Raw genomic sequence first — 9,545 nt, 5'->3', positions numbered from 1 at the left:
TGTGTGTGTGTGTGTGTGTGTGTGTGTGTGTGTGTGTGTGTGTGTGTAGTTAAAAGTTCCTTTAACCACAAGGCAATTTAAAGCTCCTCATTTTAGAAATTGTATCAATGGACTTTTAAAACGGTGACTTCTCTGTCGATTAACAATTCCCATTGCTACACTCCTGTGCAAATTCAGGTGAATTTATTTAAAATAAGATTTTTAAAGGATTGTGAAAGGTTTGGAGTTACATGTATAGTTTTCCTCTGTATCCTAACAATAATAATATGGTTCCTAGTTTCAATTTACTTAAAAGCTAGACAGAGTTGCCAGGCTAGTAAGATAAATTTCCTTTTAAAAATTCACCTGGTTGATTTGTGTTTCATTTACTCTAAGGATGTCCAAAGCTTTCTAGAAATCCACCCTCCCTACCTGCTGCCAAACGGAAGGAAAGTTATTTGCAAGGTTGGTGTATGTTACTAATATTTGTTCACTTACTGATTTAGTCAACAAACTTTTCCTGAACATTTCATATTTATGGAGCACTTTTGGTGGTCCTGGGAATATATAGAGAAAAGTCTGGTCCTTGCTTTGTACGGGTTCACAGCTTAGTGAGGGAGAAAAACAAGTAATATCTGAGAAAGGGATTGTAATTTAGAAGGAAAAGTGAGAGAAAATCTCCAGAGTAAGATTCCTGTAAACTGAGTCTTAAAAGTTAGGGATGGGCTCTGAAGTAGTAACCTTTGAGATTAGCAAGGAAAAGAGAAATTATATCATCCCTGCCAGTCCTAAATCATAGCCACCATTTATTCAGTGTTTACATTTGGCCAATTATACACTAAACAGTTTGTCCATATTAACTTGTAAACTTCATAATAATTCTATAAGCTTGGTACTGTTTTTATCCCAGTATTACTGACGGGGCACAGAAAATGTAAGTAACTTTCCTAAAACAACACCACCACCAGAGTGATAAGGTTAAGATACTATCTAAGCCGGATGATTCCAAAGCCTTAGAACCTTTAATTTTTTTTTTTTTTACATTTATTTATTTTTGAGAAACAGAGTGAGACAAAGCATGAGTGGGGGAGGGGCACAGAGAGAAGGAGACACAGAATCTGAAGCAGGCTCCAGGCTCTGAGCAAGCAGTCAGCACAGAGCCTGATGCGGGCTCGAACCCACAAACTGTGAGATCATGCCCTGAGCCGAAGCTGGACGCTCAACCAACTGAGCCACCCAGGCACCCCAAAGCCTTAGAACCTTTAAATTCAACTCCAGTCTCTTCACAGACCTATTTGCCATGCTAAATGGTGTCACCTGGCCATGCAAAGGAGGCTAAGAAATCAGTATCCTGTTCTATGACAATGCAGACTCGAGTCAAGAGGAACTGTTGGTTCACCCAACTTGCCATAGATAGGAGAGAACTGGAGAAATCCAGACACAAAATGATGTGGAATTTATAGAATTAATGGCAAGAAAACAAAATGGAGAGGATAAATATTACAAAGGTTCAATCTATAGGAACGGATGATGCAGTTCTCAACTGGAGGTGATCCCTTCCTACTCAAGAGACATTTGGCAATGTCTGGGCATACTGTTGGCTGCCGTAACTTGATGAGAGGATGGGGCAGTTAGACACTGGCACCTACTAGCAGGAAGCCAGGGATGCTGCTAAACATCCTACAATTCACAGGACAACAACAAAGGATTACCCAGCCTGAAATGTCAATAGTGTGGTGGTTGAGAAACCTTGGTTATAGAGGAAAAGGGGAGAATGTAGGATCGCTTCTAGTTTTCTGGTTTAATGACTGAGTAGACCTACTTCATCAGGATGGGGACTTATAAGATGAAGAGCAGGTTTTACATGGACGTGTGAACAGAATGATGGAGATAGATGTTCTGGTTGTTTGTGAGAACATCCAGGGGGAATGGTATAGTGAGAAGAAAAATAAGCCAAGAGACAAAGGCTGGGGAATATCAATGTTAAGGGGATGGATAAAAGAAAGAAGAGTCTTGAAGGAGACTGAAAATGAGCAGTGAAGATTTGAAAACTGAAACCAGAAGAGAGAATGGAGCCTTGGAAGTCAAGGGAGAGAAAGTTTCAAAAAGGAGGAATGACAGATGTTGGTTAAGAATAACTGCTGGTTATGCCCAGCAGTTTCTTTTTCCAACTGGACAGACAGCTCCAGTGCATTTCCCAGTCTGCCTTTCAGACTGTGTATGGTCGGAATAAGAGGAGAAGCGATATAGTTCTCCTCCCATTCTGTCCCCTAAGGATTCACACAGTCCTCCACTCTTTGTTCTTCAGCTCCCAGATGCAGAGGTCCAGGGGATGAAGACGTCCCTAGGGCATGATGGAACCACAAGATGAAAGCAGCCTATGTCCCTGAATCACCACAGAGAAGGCACACAAAGATGAGTATTTACATAAGCAGATCATGACATAAGCAAAAATAAACACTTATTGGGTAATGCCATTAAGATTTAGGAGTTGGTCTCCACAGCCTATCCCACCTACCTTAATTAATATACTAACTCTGTAAATGCCTCAGATTGAAAAAATAGTAATTTGATTCTTAGTGACTTGGGCAAAAGCCTTTTCAAGGGAAGCAAAAGAAGTAGACATCAGTTTGTGCATGACTGAAGATGCATATAGAAGGTAAGAAAGTAGAGAGAGACAAGTTGAAGAAACAGGGGAAAGCTTAAGGGAGTTAATCGGGTAAAAAAAAAAGGCATGAAAATATTATAAGGTAAGAGAAACGAGGCTGGAGATAAAAGTGTGTTTGATGGAGCAAAGAGAGGTGGTAAGCCCAGCACAAGCTGTGTGGGCTCTTTACCTCTTGGTAAAGAAGTGTCCCAGGCCTAAAACCAAGTGAGCAGAATTCTGCATTCTTATGCAGAATGGAGCCCAAGACTTAATTCTCACCCAGCCCTGTGTTCAGTCACTGATTTAGAGAACTCCTTGCCTAAATCCAACTATGATCTTAGCAGCATCCTGGGACTGGAACGCTGTCACAGTTCCTGAAGTGAATCTTTCACACTGGATGTGAACTTGAAAGGGCTGAGAGATGGACATCATTGAGCTTATAAACATATTATAGGACTGTTTCTGTATGGGCTTACACATAAATGTTTAAATGTGTCGTAGAATTCATTCTGACATTTGCCTTCATACTTGGTCATGGGGCTATGGGGATGGCTCTAAACCTCTTAATCTGCTTAATTAGCTATTTGAAGCTCCTGATAACTTATGAAAAAGAACTTAATCGTTGAGAAAGCCTAATAGGCTCAGGCCATTTTGCTGCAGTGTTTCATTCCTTGAAGAAGCACTTTGGTCTGTGCTGAGATCTAGTCCAAAAAAAAAAAAAGCATCAACACAAAATCACATGCCTTCAGCGTCAGACGGATGAGACCTATGGGCTAGCGAGGTGTAAAGTAACAGAGTGTGAGTTAGCTATTAAAGAGGGGGCGGGGTGGAGTCGGAGGCTGCTAAGCAAAGCATGTGCGTAGAACTATTTGTATGGGTAGACCTGTTTGTCACTGGTCTGAGGAAGAAGGCTGGGGCCAAACTGTGTCTTATAGGTAGTGCACAGGATTTTGGATTTTGCCCTTGAATCAATGACATGTGTGCACAAGAAAAAAAAAATGTAACTATATGTGGTGATGGATGTCAACTTAAACTTATTGTGGTAATCATTTTACTGTATATATCAAATCATTATGCTATACACCTAAAACTAATACAATTCTATATGTCAATTATACCTCAATTTAAAATTGAGATATAATTTAAATTAAAATGCAATTTAAAATGCAAATGTGATCTCATATTTGCATTTCAAAGGACCACTACTGTGGTATGGAGGCTGTGCCAGGATCTGGAGAAGGTGCTGACTAGAGATGTACAAGTAATTCAGAAAAGAGATCCTGGGACTTTGGGCTGGGTTTGTGGCATGACCGTGGAGAGAAGCAGGAGAATATAGAGCCGTCTAGAAGATAACTGTAAATTTAGAGTGTGAGGAAGTCTTGTCTCCGTCAGAACCAGCGTGCTTGGTTTTATCAGACTGTGGGAAATATATAGCCCATTGTGTTTCCTGATATGTTTTGAATGCCAAGAAGTTGAGCTAATTTTAGAATTTAATTGCAGTAACTCTCTTAGCCTGTATTTCTGTTATCTCCACCTTCAGTTCACTTTAGATCTTTTGTGTTTATTTTGATGGCCCTGCTTTTGTGAATCCATTTAGTGCAACTCCTCCAACCCTATAAATAATAAGCAAATACAACAAGCAGGTAAATATTTTTTCTTTTAAACACACATGCTTATTCTAAGAAGTAGAATTCTGTAGTGGAATCTAAAGAAACTTCCCTGATTCCTCTATGATCAGTTGAATTCTCCCTTGGGGCAGGAGAGTCTCTGTGCTTGGTGGAGAGAGAAACTTGGAGCCCAGGTAATATGCACTCTGGATTGCTGACCTCACTGGCACCTCTGAGCACCTACTCCAACAATCAGACATTTTTGAATAGAAGATGTAATTGTGAGGAATTAGTTCTGTTCTCAACTGAAAGGAGGAGATTCAAGAATATCCTTGTAGCCTTCTTAGTAACCACTGGAAATCTGGCTGGTGCAGGGTTACTCAGGGAGAAATAAATTATTTCCCAAGAACCGCTAACTATGTAGAATCGCTCCACTGCTCAACACCCACTCACGACTCAGAACCTGAGGCAGATTACATCTTAATCCTTAAATTAGAGAAAAAAATATTTTTAAAACGCACAGGAATATGTTAAGAGGTACATTCAACCAATTCAACAATAATTACTCAATTAAATTCTATACAGTAATGTACTTTCTTAAGTATTCTCCCATTCCCTCTGCCCCGCCCCATCCCCAAATACTCTTGGCTCTTCAAAATAAATTCTAAAACTCTGGCTTACCTCTGAAAGACATTTATAAATATGTTTCAGTTTTGATCTGGCAGGACTCATGCTCTCATTGTCCTCCTTTTCCTGCACATGTCTTTTCTGGCTGGCTCTGTGGGCTTTTTGTGTATTATTTTGCCATGCCTCAGGCATTGTTCATCTCCGTGCCCTGCATGCTACCTTCAAGCTCTATTTTACTGACTCTCTTCTGTAACTGGGAGACTTCCCAGTTTCTTTCCAGGCTATTCAACTTCTTTGGCATTCCTTGCTCGTTGATCATTTCTAACCACTTTTCCACTTGTACTGCTTGGCCCAAAGTGGAATGGGAGACTACTGAATGATTTTGAGGAAATTACTCTGGATGTTGCTGAGCAGTAGTCTTTTCGACTGTCCCTCATTGTCTCAGTGTCCCCACAGCCACAGGTGCCCCTCATTCATATTGAAATCCTACAGTTTTCTGGTTTGCCCTCAATCACTGCTTTGGACAAAAGGGAGGACACACATCCACATCGCACTGTGAATTTTGTCCTGTTCCCCAATGTTTACAACCAAAATAGTCCCTTCACACGAACATTAAGTAGTTTTTTTGCATTTACTGCCAAAAGTATGAAGTACACACAGAGAAGTTAATCCCTTATGAAACTGCTCTAAGGCTATGAACCCAGACTCTCTGAACCAAATTTAGACGTGTCAGCCTCCTTGCTTTAAAGTGTCATTTCTCTGGCGAGGATTTGTCTCGTGTAAAATGTAATAAGCATTTTAGGCAAATAAAATTAATCCCCAGAGGTTTTTTTTTTTCTTTCCTAGCCCCCCTGTTCTCTATTGAGTTTCCCAGCTTTGATTTATCTGGAAAGTAGAGTAATATTGCAAAGCTTCTGAAGTAAGCATTGCTTGACAGCCGACCATTTAAATTGCGTGGTGTAACTCTCAAGTGACCCTCCTTATGTCACTCAAATATTCTCTCTTGTTTTCAGGCTCATGCACATATTTCACTCTCCCCATCATTTCATCTACACATCTTCCCCAGCCCCAATCCAACACCTCTGGTCCAACTACACTTCTTTCTTTTAACTTAAGCACAACCAACCTCAGGAGCTTCCTGAGTGAAATCTGAAACTGGCCCCCAGAACAAGAAGGGCAAGGAGAGACCCAAGAAAGAGACCACTCCATATAGGGCAGTGGCAGATTGGATAAGCCAAGGCATACCATACGAGATTTCTCTCAGGTGGCCACAAGACCAGTAGATCTCTGCATCCATCCACCAAATTTTAAAAGTTTATATAGAGTCTTTAACTGGGTTCAGTCATGTTATACTATCCAGATATTCTCAATACATTGACCTCTGAAGGCCATGTCCTTGAAAACACCTTCCACAATGGGAACAGTGGGGAGAGTATATACTCCAAGCACAGGGGGTGGGGGTGGGTGGGGGTGAGGAGCCTCTGATTGCCCATGCCCAGTGTCTAGTTCTATGGTCAACTGGCAATCATGCACATTCAGTTACCTCCTCCAGAACACCAACTCATGACTGGCTCTTATAGTCTTACATACCTTCCTCTTCCATGGTGTGTCTTGAGCAGTCAGCAGGTTTCACTAACGTGGAAGTGAGTTGTCTGGTGGCTATCTGGCTGCACTGGATAGCCATTGTAGCTCTCTGCGGTAACTGTAGGCCAATATCACAACATCAGTAGAGGCACATGCAAGAGAAAACACGGATCGTGATAAGGATTCCCAAATTAAGTAACATTTTTTTTTCCACCAAGAGTCCCATGATCCAAACCATTGATTGCTAAGTCCCTTAGGCTATGGGTTGGATCACTCAAGGAGTTCACTTGTATCCTCATATGATTTAATAAAGATGACACGTTAGTATACTCATCAGGTATGGACACACAGCACTTTGTTTGGATAATGGCATAGGTGCCTATTACAAGGCATTAGTAATGTCTAAGGCCATTCTATTTTGGAAGACAGTTTTTCTCATTAAAAACATTTCAGTGTTCAGTTAAGGACAGGCTTTGTTAGCCATCATTTAAGGTTTGCTGGGTGAATTTGATAAGGGCTTCAATACGTGCTATAATTATTCCTGGCCAGTGGAAGAAACAAAGATGGTGGCCAAATGATTGTACTGGTGGAAAACAGGAATTCATGGACTGGTGGACTTTCAAGTTATAAGGGTGTTCACATCATCTTTAGTTGCGGTAGCATCATTACTAGGGTAAGATAGTGGTTGATTTCTTGACACTTTAGGTATGTTATACTTTTGGGGTGAATTTGCCCCTGACTAGCTGACTTTTAGCTGCAGGTTGCTGATAATATTTGGTTGACTTGCAAAAGTGCATTCACTAAGAGGAGTTATTGTTTTTCTATTGATTAGGGTTAAAACTGATTCAGGTGGCTACTTGTTCCCATGGTTATACAACAGTCACTTTAGATAAAGCTTGTGGAAACTTTAAATTCTCAATTCTCCCTTTTTCTCATTCATCCAGAGCTCTAGAAGAGATAATCAAAGATTTTCTAGATCTTACCACAGTTGTTGATTCTATTTAAAGCTATGGTTTATAGAGATAGGATTTTTAGGTGGAGCATTAGTGTGATATTATCCTGTGTTTGTCTGGAATCATTTTAGTCATCTGTCAAGATGGTGATTATGCAGAAATATTTAAGACTCTGGACAACAGACATCAGATATCTATGAGACAAGTAAATATAAATAGAAGTATTTAAGAAGGCATCAGAAGATTCTTTAGAACTAGGTCTGATTGAGTAAATAATTCCCAAAAATTTCCTATGACCATCTTAAATAGCTAGGTGGCCTTTTTTTTTAAATTTCAGTGTAGCTAATATATAGTGTTATATTATTTACATGTATATAATATAGTAATTCAACAATTCTATGCATTACTCAATGCTCATCATGATAAGTATACTCTTAATATCCATTCTCCCACTCACCTTCCCTCTGGTAACCATCAGTTTGTTCTTTATAGTTAAGTCTGTTTTTTGGATTCTCTCTCTCTCTCTCTTTTCTGCTTTTTTTGTTTTGTCTCTTAAATCATATGGTATTTGTCTTTCTCTAACTGACTTATTTCACTTAGTATTATATTCTCTAGATCCATCCATGTTGTTGGAAATGGCAAGATTTCATTCTTTTTTTATGGCTGAGTAATATTCCAGTGTGTGTGTGTCTGTGTGTGTGTGTGTGTGTGTGAGAGAGGGGGGGGGGGGAGGGAGACAAAGAGAGAGAGAATATGTGTGTGTATACTACATCTTCTTTATCCACTCATCTATTGATGGAAATTTGGGCTGCTTCCATATTTTGGCTATTGTAAATAATGCTGCAATAAACACAGGGATGCATGTACCCTTTGAATTAATGTTTTTGTATTTTTTGGGTAAAAACCCAGTAGTGTGATTCATGGATCATAAGTTAGTTCTATTTTTAACTTTTTGAGGAACCTCCATACTGTTTTCCACAATGGCTGCACCAGTTCACATTCTCGACAGTGCAAGGGGATTCCTTTTTCTCCACCTCCTTGCCATAACCTGTCATTTCTGTTGTTGATTTTATTAAAAAAATTTTTTTTTCAACATTTATTTATTTTTGGGACAGAGAGAGACAGAGCATGAACGGGCGAGGGGCAGAGAGAGAGGGAGACACAGAATCAGAAACAGGCTCCAGGCTCTGAGCCATCAGCCCAGAGCCTGGCGCGGGGCTCGAACTCCCGGACCGCGAGATCGTGACCTGGCTGAAGTCGGACGCTTAACCGACTGCGCCACCCAGGCGCCCCCTGTTGTTGATTTTAGCCATTCTGATGAGTCATCATTTTCCTGACGACGTGTGATGTTGAGCATCTTTTCATGTGTCTGTTGGCCATCCATAAGTCTTCTTTGGAAAAATGCCTAATGATGTTTTCTGCCTATTTTTAAATTGGATTTTTTTGTGTGTGTGGAGTTATTGAAGTTCTTTCTCTGTTTTATTGGATATATCATTTGCAGATATCTTCTCCCATTCAGTAGGTTGTCTTTTAATTTTGTTGACTATTTCCTTTTCTGTGCAGAAGCTTTTTATTTTGATGTGGTCCTAATAGTTTATTTTGTTTTTGTTTCCCTTACCTCAGGGTCCAATCTAGAAAAAAGTTGCTATGGATGATGTCAAAAAAAGGTATTGCCTGTGTTGTTTTCTAGGAATTTTGTGGCTTCAGGTCTCACATTTGGATCTTTAATACATTTTGAATTTGTCTTTGTGTATGGTTTAAGAAAGTGGTGCAGTTTCTTTCTTTTGTGTGTTGTCCAGTTTACCCAACATCAGTTGTTGAAGAAACAGTCCTTTTCCCATTGGATATTCTTTCCTGCTTTGTTTAAGATTAATTGACCATGTAGTGTGGGTTTATTTCTGGGGTTTCTGTTTTGTTCCATTGATCCATGTGTCATTTTTATGCCAGTACCATACTGTCTTGATGACTATAGCTTTGTAATATAACTTGTGGTACCTTCAGCTTTGTTTTCCTTTTTCTTTTTTTTTAAAGTTTGTTTGCTTGTTTGTTTATTATGAGAGAGACGGGGGGGGGGGGAGAGAGAGAAAGAAAACAAAGGAGGCTAGAGACCACCAATGGAGAGCCTGAGTAAGGCAGTGAGTATTAAAA

At 39.9% G+C, this 9,545-nt stretch overlaps 1 long non-coding RNA gene across 1 annotated transcript in view; it reads left to right on the top strand.

Annotated features, from left to right (window-relative positions):
• The first annotated feature begins 38 nt into the window (after window positions 1-38).
• The window catches only part of LOC121038692 (uncharacterized), a 33,413-nt gene continuing 23,906 nt past the window's right edge, over window positions 39-9,545 (top strand). The window contains exon 1 of the long non-coding RNA XR_005794450.1: window positions 39-444. This is a non-coding gene — a long non-coding RNA (uncharacterized LOC121038692). The remainder of the gene's footprint in view (window positions 445-9,545) is intronic.

This window comes from Herpailurus yagouaroundi, unplaced genomic scaffold (assembly GCF_014898765.1).
Source record: "Herpailurus yagouaroundi ecotype Mexico unplaced genomic scaffold, PumYag 166, whole genome shotgun sequence".
NCBI lineage: Eukaryota > Metazoa > Chordata > Mammalia > Carnivora > Felidae > Herpailurus > Herpailurus yagouaroundi.
Note: the sequence above shows the minus strand (reverse complement) of the source record. Positions and strands in the feature narration are given on the sequence as shown.